Genomic DNA, 15,442 nt, shown 5'->3' with positions numbered 1-15,442 from the left:
CAGGAATTAGCACTTTTTAGAAATAGCACTTAGAACATAGGAATAAAATTACTGTAGCACAAAATAACATATATAGCACACAACCAGTAACTACTGGTATCAGGTACCACCTACGCAACCCTAACCACCTTAGGGGAATGTCACGCAGGGAACTAGGACCTCACTAGCACCACCTGTACTAGGAGAAAACAAACAACCACCTAAGTATCACAATACCTGTAGGGGTCTAAGCACATAAACACATGATGCATAACATTCAGAGGTGTAGGGAAGGAAAACACATGATGCATAAAATACATTCAGCGGTGTAAAACAAAGCACATGACGCATAAAAACACATTCAGCGGTGCAGGTTAGGAAGACCAGCGCCCAACTCACATTAGCCACCACCTGTGGCAGTCCCTAGGCCAACTGGCCTTGTCGGGGCTCAAACACCCTGTGTCCAGTAAAGTCAGGGCGCGCCTGCGCAGGCTGCGCAAACCAGGGCGCACAAAGCACAACCTACACGTAGCAGTTGCCCACTAAGTGCTGGGCAACTGGAGAAATGCTGGGGCACCACTGTGCCTTCTTAAACAAATATGGCAGGGGTTGGAGCCTCTCCTGGACTCTAAATACGCAACACTTGTGGCCCCCTGAGCCCCTCTGGGCTCCACAACACGAAATGCCCCCCAGAGCCTGTCAGGGCTCTATGCAAGTATTGCCCCCGTGGTTGGAGTGCGCAATGCGCTCTAAACCAATATGCGCTCCTTCGTTGGAGCCTCACGGGGCTCGTGGAATAAATAATGCCCCCGAGCACGTTGCAGAGCCGAGCGCGGCTCTGAACTAACCAAGGCACCCCATCGTTGGAGCCTCGTGGGCTCTGTTAAACATGGCCCCCAACGTTGGAGTCCTTCTCCTGGACTCAAAAAGAATAATGCCCCCAGACGTCGGCGGAGCCCTCTCGGGGCTCAAGAAACAACTGAACTGCCCCCTACAGCCTTGGAGCCTCGCAGGCTCTCAATCACACATGCCCCCCTCAGCCCCACGGGGACTCTACACCCAAGGACGCCTCACCTTGGCTCCAGGGTGCTCCCGCTGGGCTTCTGCGGTGGCGTCGGGCAGCGGCCGGCACGGGATGGACACGGAGCCTGCACTACTCCGTCTGCTCAGCTCTCGCAGTCTCCTCTCGCTTGCCGGAGCACGGGGTGGGCTCCCGTAGACTTCCGGCTTCCGGCCGAGGCCCCGCCCAGGTCACCACGAACTCTGCCTGACTTCCTGTCATCCGGAACCGGGCTGCAGCGGTGATTTTCCCCCATCACAAGAGGGGTGGGCTCCCTCGTAGATGCGGTATACGGCGGGGTGGGCACCCGCCGTAAGAATACTCAAATAAGTGGGGTGGGCACCCGCAAGCACACCACAATGCGGGGTAGGCACCCGCCAATTAAATAATTAAATAAGCGGGGTGGCTCCCGCTCGATCGGAAAAGACGGGGCAAACGCCGGGTGGGCACCGGCTTTCAGCAATAAAGCGCTCCTGAGCGCTTCAGGCAAATCAAAGCGCTTTGGGGGAAAGAAAAGCGCTTCCAGGCACTTAGAGGTGCCAGTAACCACAAAGTCCAGCAAAGTTCTTCCCTGCATGCAGCAGGGCAGGGGTGGGGGGCAAGGCTGGATCCAGAGCCAGCTCACTGGGCCTCCAGGCAGGGAGGTAGTCCAAGTGGCGGTCCTCTGGTCCAGCGGCAGCAGCAGCAGCCCCCCTCAGGTACGATCCTGGCAGAGAACAGTTTCTGTGGGGACACAGCCCCATTTTTATACAGTAAAACCCTTTGTTCTTGGTTCAGGGTGAGGGGGAAAACCAGTCGCAGCTGGTTGGGGAGCACCCTTAATGTGCTCAGCCCCTCACTCTATTCACTGGCAGGGCTAGGGTCGTCAGTCGCACCACAGGGGGCGAAGCCAGCATTGTGTGGGGAAAGCCCTGCCCTATTCAGGTCCAAGGTGCACTCCTCCCCAGCCATCAGCATGCTAATCTCCCTATTCACCACCGGGTGACTCCTCCTGACTCTGGGGAATCCCTAGCCCGTCACATGACCTCAGCCAGCCAATCACGCGACAAGGCACACATTTTACACTGCACACCGAAGTGCCCACTTCTAGAAGTGGCACTTCCATACTAGCTACACGCGGATCACTGACATAATATCGACTACAAAAATATAGACTTACAAAAATATCGATGCCAAAATATAGAATACCAAAATATCGAAGTCCTATCTCCAAACAGGAAATTACAAAAATATTGAATCCAAAATATTGTTGTAAATAATATAGTTAGTCAAAATATCGAATTTTTTAAATGTTTTAAAAGTAATGTTAAATTAATGAAATAATACATATAATTAACTGACACATACTTAAAAATACTTAAATAACAGTAAACTTAATTAAAGTAAGTAAAAAAAAAAAAATTAATACATATATCTTAACGTGATATTAATTAAAAATATGCAATATTTTCTGTGTAGGATAGCGGGAGCGTAAAATTTACTATTACCACTCCAGTAAGTGCAATAGTAGGGAAAGCGTTGGATAGCGGGAGGGTAAAAATTACTATTCCCACTCCAGAGAATGCAACAGTAGGGAAAGCGTTGGATAGCGGGAGGGTAAAAATTACTATTCCCACTCCAGAGAGTGCAATAATAGGGGAAACATTGGATAGCGTAGGGGTAATAATTACTATTCCCACTCCAGAGAGTGCAACAGTAGGGAAAGTGTTGGATAGCGGGAGGGTAACATTTACTATTCCCAATCCAGTGAGTGCAACAGTAGGGAAAGCGTTTGATAGCGTAGGGGTAAAAATTACTATTCCCACTCCAGAGAGTGCAACAGTAGGGAAAGCGTTGGATAGCGGGAGGGTAACATTTACTATTCCCACTCCAGTGAGTGCAACAGTAGGGAAAGCGTTGGATAGCGTATGGGTAAAAATTACTATTCCCACTCCAGAGAGTGCAACAGTAGGGAAAGCGTTGGATAGCGGGAGGGTAAAAATTACTATTCCCACTCCAGAGAGTGCAATAATAGGGGAAACATTGGATAGCGTAGGGGTAATAATTACTATTCCCACTCCAGAGAGTGCAACAGTAGGGAAAGCGTTGGATAGCGGGAGGGTAACATTTACTATTCCCACTCCAGTGAGTGCAACAGTAGGGAAAGCGTTGGATAGCGTAGGGGTAAAAATTACTATTCCAACTCCAGAGAGTGCAACAGTAGGGAAAGCGTTGGATAGCGGGAGGGTAACATTTACTATTCCCACTCCAGTGAGTGCAACAGTAGGGAAAGCGTTGGATAGCGTAGGGGTAAAAATTACTATTCCCACTCCAGAGAGTGCAACAGTAGGGAAAGCGTTGGATAGCGGGAGGGTAAAAATTACTATTCCCACTCCAGAGAGTGCAACAGTAGGGAAAGCGTTGGATAGCGGGAGGGTAACATTTACTATTCCCACTCCAGTGAGTGCAACAGTAGGGAAAGCGTTGGATAGCATAGGGGTAAAAATTACTATTCCCACTCCAGAGAGTGCAACAGTAGGGAAAGCGTTGGATAGCGGGAGGGTAACATTTACTATTCCCACTCCAGTGAGTGCAACATTAGGGAAAGCGTTGGATAGCGTAAGGGTAAAAATTACTATTCCCAATCCAGAGAGTGCAACAGTAGGGAAAACGTTGGATAGCGGGAGTGTCAAATTTACTATTCCCACTCCAGTGACTGCAACAGTAGGGAAAGTGTTGGATAGCGGTAGGGTAAAAATTACTATTCCCACTCCAGAGAGTGCAACAGTAGGGAAAGCATTGGATAGCGTAGGGGTAAAAATTACTATTCCCACTCCAGAGAGTGCAACAGTAGGGAAAGCGTTGGATAGGGGGAGGGTCAAATTTACTATTCCCACTCCAGTGAGTGCAACACTAGAGAAAGCGTTGGATAGCGGTAGGGTAAAAATTAATATTCCCACTCCAGAGAATGCAACAGTAGGGAAAGCGTTGGATAGCGGGAGGGTAAAAATTACTATTCCCACTCCAGAGAGTGCAATAATAGGGGAAACATTGGATAGCGTAGGGGTAATAATTACTATTCCCACTCCAGAGAGTGCAACAGTAGGGAAAGCGTTGGATAGCGGGAGGGTAACATTTACTATTCCCACTCCAGTGAGTGCAACAGTAGGGAAAGCGTTGGATAGCGTAGGGGTAAAAATTACTATTCCAACTCCAGAGAGTGCAACAGTAGGGAAAGCGTTGGATAGCGGGAGGGTAACATTTACTATTCGCACTCCAGTGAGTGCAACAGTAGGGAAAGCGTTGGATAGCGTAGGGGTAAAAATTACTATTCCCACTCCAGAGAGTGCAACAGTAGGGAAAGCGTTGGATAGCGGGAGGGTAAAAATTACTTTTCCCACTCCAGAGAGTGCAACAGTAGGGAAAGCGTTGGATAGCGGGAGGGTAACATTTACTATTCCCACTCCAGTGAGTGCAACAGTAGGGAAAGTGTTGGATAGCATAGGGGTAAAAATTACTATTCCCACTCCAGAGAGTGCAACAGTAGGGAAAGCGTTGGATAGCGGGAGGGTAACATTTACTATTCCCACTCCAGTGAGTGCAACAGTAGGGAAAGCGTTGGATAGCGTAAGGGTAAAAATTACTATTCCCACTCCAGAGAGTGCAACAGTAGGGAAAACGTTGGATAGCGGGAGTGTCAAATTTACTATTCCCACTCCAGTGACTGCAACAGTAGGGAAAGTGTTGGATAGCGGTAGGGTAAAAATTACTATTCCCACTCCAGAGAGTGCAACAGTAGGGAAAGCATTGGATAGCGTAGGGGTAAACATTACTATTCCCACTCCAGAGAGTGCAACAGTAGGGAAAGCGTTGGATAGGGGGAGGGTCAAATTTACTATTCCCACTCCAGTGAGTGCAACACTAGAGAAAGCGTTGGATAGTGGTAGGGTAAAAATTAATATTCCCACTCCAGAGAATGCAACAGTAGGGAAAGTGTTGGATAGCGGGAGGGTAAAAATTAATATTCACACTCCAGAGAGTGCAATAATACGGAAAGCATTGGATAGCGTAGGGGTAAAAATTACTATTCCCACTCAAGTAAGTGCAATAGTAGAGAAAATAATAAATGTATTTTTTTTTATTAATTAATTATTAATACAAAAACAAGTATTACAATTAATTACCAATCACACAAGAATTGATTATTTATAAATACCAATACATTTTTGTTTAATTAATTAACTATTAATAATTAATTAACAAACAATTGTTTTTCAATACCAAACATTAATAAATGCAAATAATACCAATTAATAATTAATTTATAATATATTAATTAAGGATATACACAAATTATTTAAATAATTATTTTTTTCCAATTATATTACTTCCCACCATATTCCCCTATAAACACAATACCCGCTACAAATATTAATTGAATACAATTAACATAATTATCAATTAAACTATTAATACTAATTAATCACCAATTAATACTAATTATTTACCAATTAATAATTAATCAACAACCAATTAATTTGCAATACCAATTAATAATTAACTAATAACAATTAAATTACTTCCCACCCTATTCCCCTATAAACCCACAACCCGCTACAGAAGTAAAACACAAAATTAAATTAAAGATATATTAATTAACAATATACACAAATAAATTAAATAATTATTTATTTACAATTATATTACTTGCCACCATATTCCCCTATAAACACACTGCCCGCTACAAATATTAAATGAATACAATTAACATAATTATCAATTAAACAATTAATACAAATTAATTACCAATTAATACTAATTATTTACCAATTAATAATTCATCAACAACCAATTAATTTTCAATACCAATTAATAATTAACTAATAACAATTAAATTACTTCCCACCCTATTCCCCTATAAACCCACAACCCGCTACAGAAGTAAAACGCAAAATTAAATTAAAAATAATTAATAATTCCTATAAATTATTATTTAATAATCTATAATTAAATTACTTCCCACCCTATTCCCCTATAAACCCACAACCCGCTACAGAAGTAAAACGCAAAATTAAATTAAAAATAATTAATAATTCCTATAAATTATTATTTAATGTACTATAATTAAATTACTTCCCACCCTACTCCCCTATAAACCCACAACCCGCTACGGAATTAAATTACAAAAAAATAAAAAAACATAAAATTCATTAATTTAAAAATATTCTAACATACATTCCAATATTAATACATACTTTTAACACATATACTAACACTTACAACACTATAAAAAATTCGATATTTTTAACTATATTATGACTGTCGATATTACTTACTTCTATATTATTGCAATCGATATTTCTTACCTGTTTTTCGATATTCTTCACCACTATATTTTTGCAAGTCGATATTCTGTCCATTCGATATTAAAAACTCGATATTCTGGCTACTCGATATTTTTTTTTCGATATTATGTCTAGTTACCCTACACGCACGCCGCACGCATCATTGCGCAGCATTTAACCACACGAATCTGTACATACCAGACTCGACCATGCACACCCCACGCATCAGGAACTACTAGGGACACATACACTCCCCATGCATTCCTATGGGAGGGCAGGCCTATCTCACCACATGCACTCAGAGTGCGCACGCCCTTTACCCTGGGACACTGGGAAAGTGCGCAGAAACCAAAAACCACTATCACCAAGTCACCAATAAAAGCAAAAAAAGTTCAGGGGTGAACCTGCCAGAAGGGCCAAGTCCAACAACTGTCCTCAAAATTAAGTGACCCAGTTCCAAAGAAGTACGGAGCAGGTCTAAATTAAACATCCTCGGATGACTTCGTGCTGCTAAAGCCCAGGAAATAGGTTTTTGAGAGAAAAAAGTGAGAAAAGTACTTAACCACCACCAAAACAACAGTAAATGCAAGAACTGAAACACTAAGGGGCATATTCACAAGAACGTGTGATAACTACCGCAAGAGTAGTGTAACACAACTTTCAATATCGCAGCCCATCGCGGGAAAATAACCCAGTGTCAACATGGAATTCATTGAGAATGCATGGGAATTGGATCTTTCTCAGGATTGGCCAATACCTTTTTGGGACAAAATATGGGCTAAGCTTCATAAAGCCTCTAGAGCTGCTAATACTACCCAAACCATATATTTCATTTATAACAGAACTTTATGCACTCCACATGCTTTATCCCGTTTTTCACCTGACACTTCCCCTGTTTGTTGGTCCTGTCCCTGTCCCGTTGCAGATCTCAAGCACATGTTGTTTGAATGCCCTCCTATCTCCAAGTTCTGGCACCTAGTTTGGACGCAAATACAAATGATATTCCAACTTCAAATTTCCTTTTCCCACTTCGCAAGTTTTTCTAGGTTCCCTATCACCGACACTCCCGCAATCTCCTTCCCATTATCTATTACTTGACCTTCTAGTTGCTGTGGCTCTCCATACCATTACATCTAATTGGAAACAGGCTGCAAATGTCTCCTACCAATCTTGGTGGAATGCAGTTTGCTTCCATCACCGCCTAGATACTAATTACGTATCTCCCGTCTCCCTAGCAATTAAACGCGACCTGATTTGGCTCCCTTTGGTATCCTATTTCTCCTCCTTTGCTCCAGCGCACGCCTCTCAAGACCCTAGCACAGTTGAGGTGCGTAAGCCACCATGATTTTCTTGTTTCCTTAATGCCTTTTTGCTATGATATTACGTTCTACTATATTGTATGGTATATTTCATTCCTATACGTAGGTTCTGCTCATGTAAGCTTCATGCTTGTTATATTTGCTTTTAATGATAGTTTCTCTTGAATTGCTTATTTTTTGTATATGTTTATCACGAAGATTATACCCTTCCCCTCCCTTCTCCTTCCCTTCTTTATTTTCTCAATAAACTCAAACTTAAAAAAAGATGGAATTCACAACACGGTGGTACCATGCGATAGACCGCCGATACCGCGGACAATGTCTGCGATACAACCCCCCCCTGACGGAGATTAAAACACAAACCACAACACCAGAAAACCTGCGATGAGCTCTTCCGCGATGAGGAAAGCAGGGATAAGCAGCGCAAGGGCAGCAAACTCACGCGCAATGCGGGCACAAGCACAAGAACAGAATACGGAAAATGCCACTGAAGAAAATACAGCTACAGCGGAGTACCACAGATGCACCCTGACCAACTGCAGAGGACAACATGCACACCACAACAGCCAAGAACCATGGAAGGACAGAACAGACAGGCACACCGTATGAAAGAGACCTGTGGCAGATAAATCAGAGCCACAGGAGCGACACACCCACCTTGCAGCATACGCACACAAGCAGAAGTGCACCTCGACATTGGCAACATCCCGGTACAAACAGCAACCCCTCCACAACTGAACACAGGACACAACTGGATCGGCAAATGTGCACAACCAGGCAAATCACATCTGTAACCCCAGGGATATGTAACATGACAATGCACTATTCCAACCTGTAACCTGCAAATATGTTTTATTCACACATGCAGTGCAATTGGACATCTACTACTGTCCCATGATTGCCACGTACGGACACAATGTGACATGCTCATAAGAAGTAGGTGTCAATTATGTAGTTCCTATGGGCCATTCCTGCCACAGCTGCAGTGGAATGTGGGCCACCAGCCCCATCACCATCATCATCGCCTGGTACCTCTGGAACTGGGATCCATGTGGCCCTGTTGTGAACACAGATGTTGTGCAGCGCACAACATGCAACGATCATCTTGCACACGACGTCCAGGCTGTACAGGAGCTTCCTACCTGTGCAGTCCAGACACCTGAAACATGACTTCAACATGCCAAATGGGCTTTCAACGATGCCCCTGGTGCGTATGTGGGCCACGTTGTACTGCCTCTGGGCGGGTGTGTTCGGGTCCCGGAGGGGTGTCATCATCCAAGGGCAGAGTGCATATCCTGGATCACCTGTGACAATGCAAGGATGTGATGGCAGGCCCACCAATTCAGTGACACCTGTGCTGGCTGTGTGTGGGGTGAGTGTAAGCCCTCAGGGAGTAGCTGGTGCTGGCAACAACTCCAACAGTCATCAGGCACTCAGACATGCAATGTCAGAACCACAAGTGGGGATGACTCGAGTCGCACAGGGCCAGTGGCCCAGGATGCACACCGGCCGACACAGGCCCACCACCACGGGACGCTGACCTGTGGGAGAATGGAGCAGGGTCATGAGGGCAGAGCAGTGCCTCACATGTGTCATGGCTGCATTCCGCATCTCCACACATCAAGCCGTTGTGTGGCTGTGGTGCCATGAAATGTCTATTGGGTACAGGGGTAGCCCAGGATGACCATGGAGTGGTGTAGTCATGTCTGGTAGGTGGTCGTGTAGTCTGACATGTTGAATGTGGCTTGGTCACATGTGCATCCCCACAGATGTGCCTTGTGCGTTGGTGGCTGTGGGATGTGTGGTGTGTTGATTTGGTACTTGCCAACGAGCAGTCCCTTTCCATATGTGCCATCCTGGAAGCTCTGGTTGATGATGGACTGTCGGAAGATGAAGGAATCGTGCACACTGCCTGGGTAGTTGGCGAAGACATTGGTGAAGAGTCCCCGGTCGTCCACTATTGCCTGCACATTGATGGAATGTGTGTGCTTTCCGTTGCGGTAGTGGTGTGCAGTATCTGCAAGGGGCACAAGTGGAACATGTGTGCAGTCGATTGCCCCCAACACGGCCGGGAATCCGGCAATGGTATAGAAGCCTTGCTTTGTCTCCAGCTGTTCCTGTGCAGTGTTGGGGAAGTGAAGGTACTGAGGTATGAAGCTGAGGATGGCATCCAGGACAGGTGTGCTGAACTTTGATAGGGCTGGCTGTGAGACTCCTCCGACTCTGGCAGTTGTTGGTTGGAATGTCCCAGAGGCCAACAGGTGCAACAAAGCCAGCAGCTTTGTCTGTGGTGGGATGTTGGTTCTCCACTGTGTTGGTACCATCAGCCTGTGGGCGATGTGTGTCACAATGCGGAGAATGTTTGTACTTTTGAGCCTGTAGTGGGCAATGACTTTCGCGGGCGTTAGGTCTGTGAGGGTGGTGGGTTTTCAGTAGGTCCGCTGTCTTTCACTACGTTGCCTCTGTGGTGGTCTGGGGGGTGCGTGTCTGGGTCCGGGGGGGTGGTGGCCCTGGGGGTGATGGCGGTGGGTGTTGTGGCCCTGTTGGGGCTCCGAGCTGCATGATGAGTAGCTCCATGGCGTCATTTGTTCTCTGGGTATTGCTCTGTGCGGGGCTCCGTTGCCTACTGCAGGTAGGCGTCCGTCTTTACACCTGCTTGAGACAGGTGTTAAATACCTGTGGCCACCGCAGCTTATCGCCTGTTTTTGGTTCGCTTCGCAGTTCTGTCCGTTCGTTGTGAAAGTGGTGTTGTTTTTTCGTGTATTTTTGCACGGGAACGCCTACTCTGCATCTCATTAGAATTAGTTGGTGGTGTCCGCATGGTGTTAGATTTTGGGGCAGTTATTGCGCGAATACTGGCAATGTCTGCAGTTTGCACCTGCTTGTGAATGGGGTGTTAATTCTATCTCCAATTTTGTTGCGTTAAGGTGGAGATAAATCGGAGATAAGTCCTTGTGAATATGCCCCTATAATTCTGAAACCGATTTAGTGGAAATAAAGCATGTAATAATTAAAGCAATACCAAAATAATAACAATTGTTTAAGGAGTCAGGAGGTATGATTTTTTAAAGAAAATGTGAAGAAGTTCCCATGAGAAACAATAGTGATGTAAAACTAAATATGGATGACTGGGTCCTTGGCACCTTTTCAGGCCCACTCAGATATAGCGCAGTGGTTGGATAAAGCCTAGCGGCTCCCCCGTTCAACCGTTTTAACTTCACACTCATACTCGCAAACTGGGAATTGTAGTTGGACCGTTGCCGATCACAGACGTGCAAGGGAGGCAGACATCGATACCGCCGCCGCCGCCCTAACCTGCCACCTTGGTTGACAAATTGGGGTTCACATACAGCACAGCACTTGCAGACCACGGGCGGTCGGCAGGGCCCCAGGTGCGGCCGAGTCCAGCTGAGCGCGGTCCTTACCGCACTGCACCGCATTGCTCCAAAACCCCCAACAGCTGCTTCAGTGCCTGCACGGAGGAGCACAGTACAGGCGAGCCACGGCATCAGCAGGCAGACAGGTACAACTGTGGCAAGCAACAGTGAAAGTCATTGCACAACCTGTTGAGGAGGAAGAGCACGGGGCTTGAGCTTGAGCAGGACTAGGCATTGTAGACGTTGCCGCTTTGCTTGCCCGTTCCTGCCTCGCTCACCCACTAGCTCCTTTCCCCTCTCCCTATTGGTAAAAAAAAAACCAAAGCCCCAAAAACTGATCCACGGCCCAGGCGGCCCCGTGGCACCTCAGGACTCGGCGGCAGGTGTCAGCGGGTCCCGGGAGAACAGGGAGTATCTAGAAACCAGTGACTCCCGGCAAACCACTCATGCACAAAACCAAACAAGTCCCTATCACACTTGCACTGTCCTTTGCTTTGGAGCATTTTCTCAGAGCACCGCTTCTGGGCTGCCCTCATTCTCTGGCTCTCCTGTTGTCGGTCGGCACCCCCCCCCTGGTTGGAGCTGGGGGACTGGGAGGGGACTGGGAGCCGGAGCTGGAGCTGGAGCTGGGTGCTGGGATCTCATGTTGGACTGTGCCGGTGCCAGTCAGTGCCTAACAGCGCGTCGGTGGCAGCTCAGCGGCGGGGAGCAGGAGGGCTCACCAGGTCTACAGCAGCCCGCTGACGGAGAAGCTCTATGCCAAATACAGTCACCCCTGCCACCCCTGCCCGCCCGCTCTTGCGCTTCATTTGCCCTCACAGGTGACTGTTTTCATCGCCTTTTTCTGTGGAGTCCTGCGGAGTATTTCTGGTTGTTCCTTTTTCTTTCTTTGCCCTTTACCTTGCTCCTGGCTCTTCACTCCTCCTGCCGCCGCCATAGTCTTTTCTGGCCACAGAGACGGGGGAGACTTCAAGGTCCAGGCTGCTCTACGGCAGGGCAGGGACCACCACAGCTGACCCGCGCACCTGCAGGCATTCTGAAGACAGTTAGCCCCCACGCTGGGGCGCGTGCGGGTGACGCCGGACTAAAGCTTGGGCCAAGGGCGGGCCCGTTCGAGATCGGTGGACACCGGACCGGGCCACTTCTCTTTGCGTGACACTTTTTACATTTGAATAGCTGGTTTCATTTGTAAGTAGTTGCTTGCATTGTAAAATGTCAGCACGCGAAAGTAGAAGCAAGGTAGCGAACCCAAGTGGGAGCTTAACAGGGACATTGGACAATTTCATTTTTAGGGCAAATTCAGTTATTGACCAGGGGATCATCTTAATGGAGCGCCGGGTTTCTCAAGACCTTGCCCTGGCAAAAAGATCTTCTATGGGACATTTTGCTAACGCCCGCATCCCAGATCCGCTTTTACGATCAAACACATTTGTCGCCCCCGTACATAGTCCGCTTTCCCCCCAAGCCCATTGCCCCATAGCACCAACTGATCAGCTTCAATCTTCTATGGATACAGCGGCCACTTTGGTGCCCACTAGCAGTTTACCTGATAAATCAAATACCAGGCAGACGCGAAGGAGGTGTGAAGGGGTATATCGAAGAGGAAGCGGGGGTCATATGTTGCTGCTGCTGGAGGCAGGAAGCTTAAACCTGACAAACGAGTTAGCATCGGCAATACACCTCTAAAGGGTTTAGGCGCCGAGGATGTCCATCAAACAGAAAAAAAAGGGTCATCAACGCTGTCTGAAACCATCACAGATACAATTAAATCTGTTGATGCACCACTGGTACCGGAGGATTTAGTTCTTGCTAATTTGGGATCGTTGCTAAGGTCATCCTTTAAATCATTCGAAGATAGACTGACACAGATTGAGCAGCGGTTGCTCAACATTGAGAAAGCTACATTGGAAATTATGGACAAGATCAAGTTAAATGTGCTGTCTTTGGGTAATGTTCAAATGAATCACGTACAGGGGGGGGGGCTGTAACATATAAATCTACCCCACCTCTAGCAACACCCACTCTAAATGTATCTACAGCTGAACCACATACTCCTTTGATATTACCTGCTAACAATTCAATAGGGGTCAATGCCATTATGTCTAAAGAAACCTCGCGGGATTTACCCGATGCAGGCCCCTCTGTGGATCTTAGAATTGATTTAACCTCCAGAATCGAGCCCATAACTGGTGGTTTTAACTGGGGTCCCCAAATTAAGCAACCAGAAGGAGGAATCATTTTTGTCTTTAAAAAATAAAACCATTGATTGGCTTAATAGAAACAGACCACTTCCCAGCAATATCTCCAGCGAAATCCTGATGGTGCGCAGGTTGTCCTGGGTGGGGCATGGGCCAAAAACTATACAAGGTGATTGTGTGCTGGTGAATTTTAGTGACCCACGTACTGTGGGACACATCTGTAATTGGAGTCATCACAGTCTTGGGTCTTCGATTCAACCCCTCCCACTGTCATTTTTCTACCCAGCACCACATCCCTCAGATTCGGAAAGTGAATGGACCTTAGTAAAGCATCATGGTGAGGGGAGGGTGGTCGGGGGTCGGTATGTGAAATCGCATACACCTAGTCATACACACACACTAAATAGGTATAGTAGTCTAGAAATGGTTGATTGACTCCACCATTCCAGGGATGAAATTTACGGGGCATTAGAAAGTGGAAGCACTATAGACCACAGGGTAGCCACTGAGTCATGTAGCAGCCAAACATCTTGTGCCCCCTTATCGCTGACGAGGGTAGCCATCGCAGGCAACAATGCCGATTCATTAGGGAATATGACCACAGCCCGAGTGCCTAACTCAGCTGCAAGTAAGGAATTAGCCTATAACGTTATTTCCTGGAATATTGCTGGGCTGGCGGGTAAGGTTAAAGATCCAGAATGGGTAGGATTTATAAGATCATTCCCGGTAATCTGCTTGCAAGAGACATGGCTGGTAGAGAGTGATATATTCTTAGAAGGCTATAAATGTTTTTTTGTGCCGGCTGAACCGTCAGGTACCGGCAGAGCAAAAGGGGTTTTGGCCTTGTACATTGACCTAGCCTTGTTCTGTGTTGTTAAAATAATAACTACCAACAACACTGACATTCAAGCAGTGACAATAAAAAGAGGGAATAAAACGGTGACCCTGATTAACTTTTACAATGCTGTAAGTCCAAGAGGGGAATGTAGGATTGTTGAACTGGGTGATTTCATTCGGAATCACTGTGAAAGTCTGTTCCACCAGATCCTCATTATGGGGGACTTCAATGTGCACCCTTGTGGGAACCCCATGAATACTGCAATGGGAACTTTAGGTTGCCATAGGATGGGGGGTCTTCACTTTGAACACTCTGACCGGGGAGACATGCTGAACCACTTATTAAATGAATTTGATTTAATTTCAGCTATGTCTTTGGTTGATGTTTGTAGTTACCAGCCTGTTCCCACATTTAAAGGACATTCGTTTTTTTTTTATTGATCATATCCTTCTCTCCAACGGCCTACAATCAATTATTTCAGGCTTTAAAATCCAGGAAAACGCATATAGTGATCATAACCCTGTATGTATCTCAATGGTTGGCAACCTCTTAAATTTACGGGAAAAGACGCCAACCTGTGGTGTCCTGAAATGCACGGATGGAAGGCGTCGCCTAAAATGGTCTAAGGTGAATTCGGATCAACTATATGATAAGATCCATAAAACCTGTGCCCCCGAGTTATCATTATGTGTGTCTTCTGTATCTCTTCCCCCAGATATTCTTTTAGCATTTGACGGGATTGTTTGCAGGGACCCCAAATGGTTTGACCATTCCTGTTCAAAAGTTGGTCGAGAGCTAAAGGCGGCTTTGAAGATTAGCCCTAGGGATCCCACATTGATCAGGTCGTTATGCTTGTCCTATAAAAAGGCCTTGGCAAAGCGCAAGGCAGAAATAAAGGACAAAATCTGGCAAGATCTGTTAGACCAAATACCCTTTGTAACAGCGAAAGATTCTGGGGTATTATTAACAAACCCGTGTTTGATATGGTAGGGGACAACTCAGTTGGCACCAATATCACTGAAGATGAGTGGGTATCCCACTTTAGTTTCATCTCTGTGGTCAAGGTAGTGGGTGGAGTAATCCTGAACAGGTTAACAGCCTGGGCCAATGAGCACGGGATCATCTCCAGAATCCAATATGGGTTTCGGCCTGGCCACTCAACAATAGCGCAATGCCTTAACCTGTACATGGTCCTGGGGAAATATACCATGGCTCGGCAAGGTACCATCCACATGGCATTCATGGACCTTTCCTCCGCGTTTGACTGTGTCAACCGGGGGAAGCTCTGGGAGGCCATGGGCGCCATGGGGGTGGAGCCTAATTTGGTTAACCTTCTGAGGGACCTGC

The 15,442-nt window shown here is 46.5% G+C and overlaps 1 protein-coding gene across 1 annotated transcript in view; it reads right to left on the bottom strand.

The window, feature by feature from the left end:
- The window catches only part of LOC146785455 (calcium-activated potassium channel subunit alpha-1-like), a 1,319,298-nt gene that overhangs the window by 469,443 nt on the left and 834,413 nt on the right, over positions 1-15,442 (bottom strand). The gene's annotated exons all lie outside the window — the stretch shown is intronic.

The sequence above is a fragment of the Triturus cristatus genome, chromosome 11 (assembly GCF_964204655.1).
Source record: "Triturus cristatus chromosome 11, aTriCri1.1, whole genome shotgun sequence".
Taxonomy (NCBI): domain Eukaryota; kingdom Metazoa; phylum Chordata; class Amphibia; order Caudata; family Salamandridae; genus Triturus; species Triturus cristatus.
Note: the sequence above shows the minus strand (reverse complement) of the source record. Positions and strands in the feature narration are given on the sequence as shown.